At 32.9% G+C, this 10693-nt stretch overlaps 1 pseudogene; it reads right to left on the bottom strand.

Annotated features, from left to right (window-relative positions):
* Positions 1-7845: 7845 nt before the first annotated feature.
* On the bottom strand, positions 7846-9250 carry LOC126976560 (cytochrome c oxidase subunit 1-like; annotated as a pseudogene).
* Positions 9251-10693: the final 1443 nt, after the last annotated feature.

The following is a 10693-nucleotide window of genomic DNA, read 5'->3' as shown; positions in this document are numbered from 1 at the left end:
TTAAGAAAGGTGTACGTACTTTTTGAAGGTACCCATATCGTATCGTCCTGGAAAAATTACACGAAGATGTTCATGTACACAGCTTCGATGTAAGTGGAAAAATGTTCCTTGAAAACCGCACCGTAGTTTTCCACGCCACACATCCAGATGCTGGGGATGATATCCTAATTTGTAGCGTGTTGTGCGAAGGTGGAATTTGGCAAAGAAAAGATTATATGCAACATTTTAACATACATAAATTACGTGTCACGTTGTTTGTCCGCGATGGACTCCTAAACCACCACGGCACCAGGTAAGGTACCACAACGGCGCCTATTTCTGCTGTGAAGCAGTAATGTGTAAACATTACTGTGTGTCTGTCTGAAGGGCGCCGTAGTTAGTGAAATTACTGGGCAAAATAGACTTATGTCTCATGGTCATGAGCACAATTGTAGTGCCACTCAGAATTTTTTGGTTTTTCAAGAATCCTGAGCGGCACTGCATTGTAATGGGTAGGGCATATCCATTGCCATCAGCTGAACGTCCTGCTCGTCTTGTTTCTTATTTTCATTAAAAAAACTGTAAGCCTGATAATTTTGTGCTACTTGTTTTAGTATCTGTGACAATGCAAATTGATAATTACTGTAATAAACGAATTGTTCTTATAAAAAGTACCTGCTCAAAAACTCTGCTATGTGTGTGTACTTTCCGGCCATCAATAAAACATGTTAAACTTATTCAAAGAATTTAAATTCAATAATACTTATTTATTAGAACGGATTGGTTGAATGCTAGCTCGACTATGAATTTATTTGTAATACTATGTGCGCGACGGATATCAAAAACATTAAATGGATAAAATCTTTTCGATTATATCATGATACTTATCAGATAATATAATAGTGATAAGTAACGGGAAAGTAAATACAATATTACAATCTCTATAATTTACTGCTATTATATTGTTTACTGTGTTTCTTCTTTCTTGTATTTAATACTAGCTGAACCGACAGACGTTGTTCTATTCATAATAAAAAAAAAACTTGGAATTTCGTTAAATTCTTCATTCTTAGCTGACCTCTACTTGGTGAAAAGAATATTCCTACCAAATTTCAGGTCTTTAGCTCAAATGGTTCCAGAGATATCGTGATGAGTGACGATATACGTGGAAATCTCTTTTATATATCTAATATTGAAGTAAGAAAAAACAAAATCATTCATATTCAAATTATTTTTTTTAATTTAAAATAAGATATTAAATCACTTATTGAATGTCCAAAACTACTGCCCATGCGGAAATTAATGCCTCAGACTTGAGAAAAACGGGCGCAAGAAACTCGGCGGGTCTCTTTTTCTTTATATTTCGATACAATTAAATTTACAATATAAAAAGCCTGATGGCGGTCGCTCCATTTTTCTTTAATGAAAATAAGAAGGATGAGACGAGCAGAACGTTCAGCTGATGGTAATTGATACGCCCTGCCCGTTACAATGCAGTGGCGCTCAGGATTATTGAAATAACCAAAAAATTTCAGCGGCCGTACAACGCTCGTCACCATAAGACATAAGTTGTTAAGTCTCATATACCCAGTAATTTCACTAGCTACGGCGCCCTTCAGACGGAAACACAGTAGTGCTTAAATATTACTGTAATGTACAATTTAAAATTTAAAAGTAATTTTCTTTATAGTAAGTAACCTTTACCACTCAAACCGCTTTTAACAATCATTTTGAATTTCGAAATACATTTGTTTTCAACATTTTCTGGGATCGTGTTGCAAAAGTATATACATCGCCCCACAAATATATTATTCTAATAATCAAACAAAGTATAAAACATGGATATATAATTATTACAAAGTTAGTTTCAATATCCAGTGAACTGTAAAATCAACAAATATAATAATATGTGTACAAAGTTTCACCGCTATTTCAGATTATTTTATGCTGATGAAAAGAAAACAGAGATTATTTATAATTTTATTATTTAACAAATACGTAGGTAACACTGAAAATGTTTACAACTGGCCAGTTAGAAACATTACTTATGAAAACTTTTTTGAATTTCAATTTTAGAACTCTCTGGAAACCTAATGTATATACCTAATATAAGTATATTGCATTTAATTGTCATTTGTTTTTGTGAATTGGCGACAAATCTAAAACTCTTGTTACACGTGAAAATGAACCTAACGCGGGAAAAATTTCGGTCAATTATTTATTATGACTTCGTTGTGGGCTTACTCAACAACAAAGCTATGATAGGCTGCGATTAGCATTTCTTAATGAAGCCCCATCTCGTGCCACTATTTACAATTGGTTTAACAAGTTTAAGAGTGGACATAGCCATCTCAATGATGATCCGCGTGAAGGACGTCCTTTAACAGCGACTACTGAAGATAGCATCATTGCTGTGCGACGCATGATAGAAGAAGATAAGAGAGTGACCTCATCAGATCAGCAGATACGGGCATTGGTATGAGTCAAACAAATTATTAACAAATTGTTTAGATTTACAAGAGCGACATCTCAAGTCAATTTCCTAATATGCAAATATTGGGATTGAGCAGGTTATCAACTGTAAAGTAGATGCTGTTGATAAGAAGGCACAACCTGAGAGTTGAACAAAGCATACAAGATTTTATGACGATTCGTCTCTCAAACGGTTAGCTCAGTTGGTTATAGCACTGGCACGGAACGCCAGAGGTCGTGGGTTCGAGTCCCGCATCGTTCATAAAATAATGTTTTTCAAATTTTATTTGTGAATAAAAGTTATGTCATCAAAATACCATGAAAACCCCTAAATCTCGGTTAGTTGTCGTTGTTTGTAATAATAAAAAAATATTTTATAGTATTTTAATATCTACATTATTCTACACAAAATATTGTACTAGTGTAAATATATTTTTTTTAGTAAGCTTGTATATTTTTCGTTCATTTTATATAAATTTTTTAGGTTTTCTAGCAATTCATTTCTTAAATTGGGTATTATATAACATAGCATTCTTGTACCAAGGATGTGCTGACAAAGATGTGCTGACGCTGACCCGGCAGCTTGTCCACCGACTACAAGTCTCCCAAAAGTCTATGGAAATAGCTATGTTGGGGATTTCTCTACGCGATCACGTTCGGAACACCCAAATCCGCAATGGAACGGGACTAACTGACATAGCAAAATCCATAGCCTCTAGGAAGTGGAAGTGGGCGGGCCATATTTGTCGTAGGTCCGATGGAAGATGGGGTAAAAAGTTAAGAAATGTTGGGAGACAGCCAGCAAGATGGAAGGACAATTTGATGCGAGCGGCTGGGAAGGACTGGATGTGGAAAACTCAGGACCGAGTAAATGGTCTAAAATGGAAGAGACCTTTACTCATCATTGGGTAGACCAAGGTTGAAGAAGAAGACCAAAGATGTTTTTGGTGTTTGAAATGCAAAATCTCTGGGAATTTATTAAATTTCTCAAATTACTGCACCTTTGATATTCTATTTCCTTCAATTCGTTCTATATCACTTTCAAGAATTGCTTATTCAAATTTCGAATGTCCAATCGAGCCAAGCTTCTTAGTAATCCCAAGAGTATAGAACACAACAACAGTCGAAGTGCCGAGTATCTACAACCTGTCTGGAGTATAGTAGACGTCTCTAGCCATTATCACTTTAATGTTGTTCGGAACTGTGCTCTACGTCAGACAGGAACATATGATCCGCATTTTTTAAAGAAATACGGTAGTCCTTATAAATTTTATAATATTCATTGGAAAAGTTTTCATTTTATTTTCTGAAAGTAATATCTCTCTATATATTTATTTCTCAAATGTGTTTCTGTTGGAACGTCATAACTTCAACAATTTTTTATGTTTTATATTTCCAACACCAATTAAAAGCTTGTTTTCTGATATTAACGTCAAAAGCTTTAATAGATGAAATAACTTTAGTTAATGGTTCTACTTGTGAGTACGCGGAACTCTACTATTAATAGGTTACAATGGTTACAATGGTTAAAATGGTTACTCAGACCGGCCATGTAATGGTTATAGAGAAATGGTGAATAGTAACTGGAACCGGTCTTATCAATGGGTAGAAGCATACAGCCTTACTGAAGGTAACACATCGTTATAAGTAATTAATTTGATCTACTTAAAAATTTTTGTAATATAATCCTGTTCGAGGGATTCACTTCGATATTATCACGTAAATGACGTTCAAGGCTCTCCTGCAAGTCTGCTTGAGACAGTAATATATACGAGCCACACATTTTAAGGACATGAAGACGAGGAGTATGTCGAAGCGGCTGAATTTATCACATTTGCTTACGCCAAGAAAAAATACATAACAAATTTTCTTTTCTCTAAATCACTAGTATTATGTTTTTCATCATACTCACTTATATTAAACTTATCATATAAACAGTTTGTTATTTTTAAGTGATATCTCTCACTTCTGAACCACAATCTAAAACTAATATATATAGAGCGTACTAAGACTTTGCTCAGACTTTACTTACGTAAAACTTTGCTGAATGTGTTAAAACGAAAACTAGGCTTTTTTTATGACTATGGTCATTGTAGGGACGAGACGAACAGGACGTTCAGCTGATGGTAATTGATACGTCCTGCCCATAACAATCTAGTGCCGCTCAGGATTCTTGAAAAATCTGAGCGGCACTACAAATGCGCTCGTCGCCTTGAGACATAAGATGTTGTCTCATTTGCCCAGTGTGATGCGGCGCCCTTCAGACCGATGCACATTACTGCAAGTTAAGGCATGAAAGTTAAAAAAGTAACGGGCAAACTGATATTCGTATTTATAATGCTATTTAGAATTAGCTTAAATAATATTATATGATAAATTTAATTTCTCTTCCAAAATTCATGTACGATGCGGGACAATTTCGGGGAAATTTCCACTTGTCCCTAAAAGAGTGGTGATATATGAAATTTAGGTCAAGACCACATATTATAACAAATGGACGCAAAAGAAAGCTATCGAAGGAAATAGAACCATTTCCGAGGTTCTCGGAATGGCAGAAAATAAATTATTGATCATTTGTAAGATTCAACATGACCGCCGCGTAAATTTATCAGTGCAGTGATATCGTTTTTAAGGTTGTCAGGGTTGCAGAGGGCAAATTGGGTTCACTCACGAAATTCGATATGGTCGCTGCACTAAACTATATTTCATCAATATAGGTATAGTTTTCAATGTTCGCAGGATAAGAGACATAAAAATTGGGATCATTTATAAAATACAAAATGGCCGCCGCGCATAATTATCAGATTATTGTTTATAATTTTTTAAGACGACGATGGACAAGGGTTGAGATGATTTTGATTCGTGTATGATTTGTGTATTGTCTCAACACCTTTGTGTATATACATTTTTAATTATTACTTTTGACATTCTTTAAAATTTATTGTTACAGTGCTTATTTTATTTTAATTTCTAAATAATATTATTTTCTGAGTTCATAATTGTAATTGCTTATAGGCCGTTCTTATTAACAATAAAAAAATAAAAATAAATTAATCATTACATGATAAATTAATATCGTTCCTAAAGTTTTATAATACTAATATCTTTTTAAGTGGAAGTGCGGTGCGATATATATTTAAGGTGGAAATAGCTAGTAATTTAATAAATAAAACACGAGTGCTTTTAAAATTGAAAAATATTTTCTTACCATAGGGCAAGAAGAGCATCATGGAGCTACATCAGTTCGTAACAGAGCGTTGACATGGAGAGAAGAACTGATTAAGAACTCCCAGCCTCATAAAATCAGATTCATTCTCATAACATCAAAATCACTTAATTCATGTAGGTCAAATAAATAATGAATGAACCTATGAATGTCCAAAGTTTTCTTTTCTAATTTACATTTAGCACCACTTCGAAAAATGTAGAGCTTTAATAAGAAAAAGTGACAACAAACTCTTTGGCACTATTTTAAATCAACATTTACAGCTTTATGCTTTTATAAATCATTTCGATTACAATATATTATGTATAGTGATGCAACAAAAATACTCAAGCGTCTAAAACTCAATGCTTTACATGAGTTAGTAAAAATAATATTAGAGCTATTGTGTACAGTACATGCATCAATCCACACACACCGTAAATAAATAGAGGTATTTAATATGCAATCATTTTAATAGCGATTATTACAAATATAATAATAACCTTAATTTTAGAAACATGGACATCCAGCCAACCTAATTCCCATAATCCGGCTCCATTATGTCGCTATGCCTTTTTTACGCCCCCACCTCACCAACAAACCTCATAGGGAACTGATTTTCTTGAACTTATGTTTGTTTTTGTATAAACTTTGAAACACTGTTTTTTTAAAGATACAAGTCTTCAGCGTCTTCACAATTTTCAATCATTTATTACCTCTTAAAAGTTTTTACTATTCATTGCAACACATGTTTCTTTACTTGTAAAAAAAGGTTTATTCATGACGCTTGCTTCAAAGTGGCTTTACTATACATAACGTAATTTTTTGTAGTAATTTTATCAACTTATTGCGAGGATCCCTTGGACGTGGAATCAGCAACAGAAAATACTTTGTTAATGTGTGCCTACGACATAAACTCCATGCTGTCCACATTCACTGCTATAATGGAACGTTGTAACAAATAAAATCCCATTCCAAGTAGTTATTTTACTGTGTAATGGTAGCGAAGTTTGTTCATATTTGCTCTTCTCATATAATATTCGTAGTCGTTTGTTTTGGTAGATTTTATTATAGATATAATGGTAGAAATTATTATACCTAAGAAAACTGATAACAAAATTTTATGAGCAATGCGGGACTCGTACCCGCGACCTCTCGCGTTCCATGCGATCGCTCTTTCCAATTGAGCCAACCGTTTGTTCGTAGTTGATAAAATCTTGTAGGCTTTGTTCAACTCTCAGGTTATGGCTTCATCTACAGACTACCTAGCGGGTTCGAGTCCTGCATCGTTCATAAAATTTTGTTTTACGTTTTATTTGTGTAATTAATCCCAGAAGTGAGGTTTATCACTTTAAAGTATAACAAATTATTATACCTACTCCAAATGTCATTTTACTTTAAGTTACATTCAAAAAAAGCATGACACACAGTTAAACCTCGAAGTTACGTGATAGATGCAGAGTAATAAATAGCCTATAGCATAAGTCGGAGTTTACAGTCGCATCGGTAAAAGGATAAAGTGCTTATCAAGTTATCTAAATTCATTATTCATTTTAAAAGTTCTTTATTCATAAAAATAATATATAGAAAGTACATTACTTGACACAGTCATAAAAATAACAATCTTAAATTTAATAAATTTCAACGGCGACATTGGCTTATAGAAACGATATGGTCAATGATTATGTTTTAACATCCGAGATTTATAGAACTCATTATAATAACAGATGGTTAATATTTTAATGTGTACCTTTGGAGAGGCAGGTAACACTTGTATAGTAAAATATTCAGAATGTTTAGCTTAGTATTAAGGAAACATTAATTTATTGCTGATTGCAAATGTGCTAATACTAATAATAATTATTGGAGGTAGGTTGTAAAATACTTGTAATTTGTTCAAAGCGATAATTAGCTTGTTAAAAACTTAACTCAACTAAAAATATAATTCCTGTGGGGATAGCAATAATTATTGTTGCTGAAGTAAAATAAGCTCGAGAGCCAATATCTATTCCTACAGTAAATATATGATGAGCTCAAATAATGAATCCTAATAAACCAATTGCTATTATTGCATAAATTATTCCTAATGATCCAAATGTTACTTTTTTTCCTCTTTCTTGAGTAATAATGTGTGAAATTATTCCAAATCCTGGAAGAATAAGTATATAAACTTCAGGGTGACCAAAAAATCAGAATAAATGTTGATAAAGAATTTGATCCCCGCCTCCGGCTGGATCAAAAAATGATGTATTTAAATTTCGTCGGTCAGTAAGTAATATAGTAATGGCTCCAGCTAAAACAGGGAGAGATAATAACAGTAATAAAGCTGTGATTCGTACTGCTCATACAAATAGAGGTATTTGATCAAATGATAAATTATTAATTCGTATATTAATAATGATTGTAATAAAATTAATTGCTCCAAGAATAGAAGAAATTCCAGCTAAATGAAGAGAAAAAATAGCTATATCAACTGATGATCCTCTATGAGCAATATTAGATGAAAGTGGGGGATAAACTGTTCATCCAGTACCTGCTCCATTTTCTACTACACATCTTGAAATTAAAAATGAAAAAAAAAGAGAGAAGGGGAAGTATTCAAAAACTTATATTATTTATACGTGGGAAAGCTCCAAGCTTATCTGGGGCTCCAAGTATTAGAGGAATCAGTCAATTTCCAAATCATCCAATTATAATTGGTAATAATAGGCAGGTCGTATCAGTCACCAACAGCTGAACTTCCTGCTCGTCTCATCCTTTATTTTCATTTAAAAAAAAGGATTGTGTGGTTTTATGAAACCACGGTAAAAGTGAAACCTTTTTTCACATTATAGACATTTAACTAAAATTATTGGAATAATATTCCATTCAGGGAAGGGAAGATTGCTTTAACAATCTTAATTTTATACTTGGAAAATTGGAATGATAATGGGAAAGAATAAAAGTAGACTAAGTTTCAACTAATATCTTTATTGAAGTCTGTATCTTAGCGCTAAAAATATTTATTGAAAAGGATTAAAAATGATGAAATTTGAATACTTTTAAGAATTTTCATTTCATTTTCATGTATATATAGATATAAGTACAGTTTACATGGGGTGACTGATTCCCAATACTTTTCAATCAATATTTTTAATCAGGGAGTGTACGACATATATAATACTTAACAATCATTATATGATTAAATACACCCGACCGTCACGCGACATGCAACACACAGACGAAAAAGTTTGATAGGATGTAATAAAAGTTTCACTTTAAAAATAGTTAAAAAGAAATAGTGCCATAAGAGGAAGAGTGTATCGGAGAAGGTTTTAGTATATGATAATCTATTGGTGATAACATATTCGTAACCTTATTTTTTTTGCTTTAGAAATATAGTCGCAACACAAATAACTCAGTCAATTATATTTCATTTCATATGACAATTCACACAATGAGCGGGCGCGGGGTACTTAATGTATATGGAAAAAAATTTGCTCAGTCAGCGCTTTTAAAATATAATTGCAGAATAGTCTGAATTCACATTGGAGTTCTCAATGACTTTTTCTTCCTATGCTTTTAAGAGCTCTTACCGCTAGTTGCAGAAAGCATCTTTAAAGTTAATGTTTCATTAACAGCTGTTTTCAATAACCTATCTATCCTTAGTTTAACTTACTAGAGGTAGACAAATCTATCCTTTTACGCTTGCTTACATTTCAATAATCTATCGACATAAAGCTTTGGACTATAACTATATTGGACATCTTGTCATTAAACGGTGACAGCAATGTATCCATAACTAGAAATACGATATTGAAAACGGCCGTATATCACGTGCTATCTTTGACTGTCAAAATAAAAAAGAAAGTGACGGTATTATATTTAATGAAACATTAACTTTAAGGATGCTTTCTGCAACTAGCCAGACCCAGCTAGGTTAGACCAATGTAGCAATTTTACGCGATAAAACACCTTGTTTGAAAATTTATAAGAAGTTCTAGCGGACCCGAAAGACATTGTCCTGTACACACGTCTTAAAATTGAACAATCGGTCCAGCCGTTAGGAGGAGTTCACTAACATACACATAGGCAAGAGAATTATAATTCGATGATAATGAATTGAGAACCTAAACCATTATCATTATCAAATTCACTGGAATACACAAAAAAAAAATCATCAAAATCAGTCCAGCCGCTTAGGAAGAGTTCAGTGAGAAACACACGCACAGAAGAAATATATAAAGATAATCAAACGTTGCCTAAAATTGCACAATAGTTTATTACGTTCAAATCCAAGATGGCCGCCATGCAGAATCATATGACAAATAATCCATCTGCAGGAAGTTGTTTAAAAAATGTACTATTTCTTATTTGTATTCCAAATTTGCCTCTTTTTTCTTCTAAGGCTTTTATAAAATTTAAAACTTTATAACAACAATAAATTACTGTTGATATTAGAAATATTAAATCAACAGATTAGAAAAACAAGAAAAATTAAAGAGATTTTCATATGACGCCGACGTAGCGGTGATAGCGTGACGTTGACGTGCCACATGTTCTGTTAAACTTTACTAATAAATATTGATACTAATAGTGTGCGGGTTGCGTAGTGAAATTTTGTATGAATAATACTACAAGAAATAAGAAAGACACTGGTCACGGATCACATATCATCAATAAGTATTTTGTATTTAACTAACTTCAATGTAAAATAATAAGATGCGTATGTTACAAAATTTTTAAGTTGTCATTGAGTATCTAATAGTTGCCGTAATAAATAAGCTCTTAGGTACCGCGTTATCTAGTTGGAGCACAGCGGAGATCAATACTTGATCGAAGCATCAATAAACTGCATAGTAAAACCTCGAAACATTGAATGAGTTTAAGTGACTGGATGGTTAATTTAAAGTGCTTCAACGATGAGGTTGTCAATTAAATGACTTCTCTAATCTTGGCTAAATAAAGTGTTGTTCAACGTAGCTTGAAAAAGATTGTTACAATGTATTCATCATAAAATTCATCAAAGCAGATAGTTGTGAAAACATTTAAACTCAA

The sequence above is a fragment of the Leptidea sinapis genome, chromosome 41 (assembly GCF_905404315.1).
Source record: "Leptidea sinapis chromosome 41, ilLepSina1.1, whole genome shotgun sequence".
Taxonomy (NCBI): Eukaryota; Metazoa; Arthropoda; class Insecta; order Lepidoptera; family Pieridae; genus Leptidea; species Leptidea sinapis.
The sequence above is the reverse complement of the archived record's forward strand: the minus strand, read 5'-3'. Positions and strand labels throughout refer to the sequence as shown.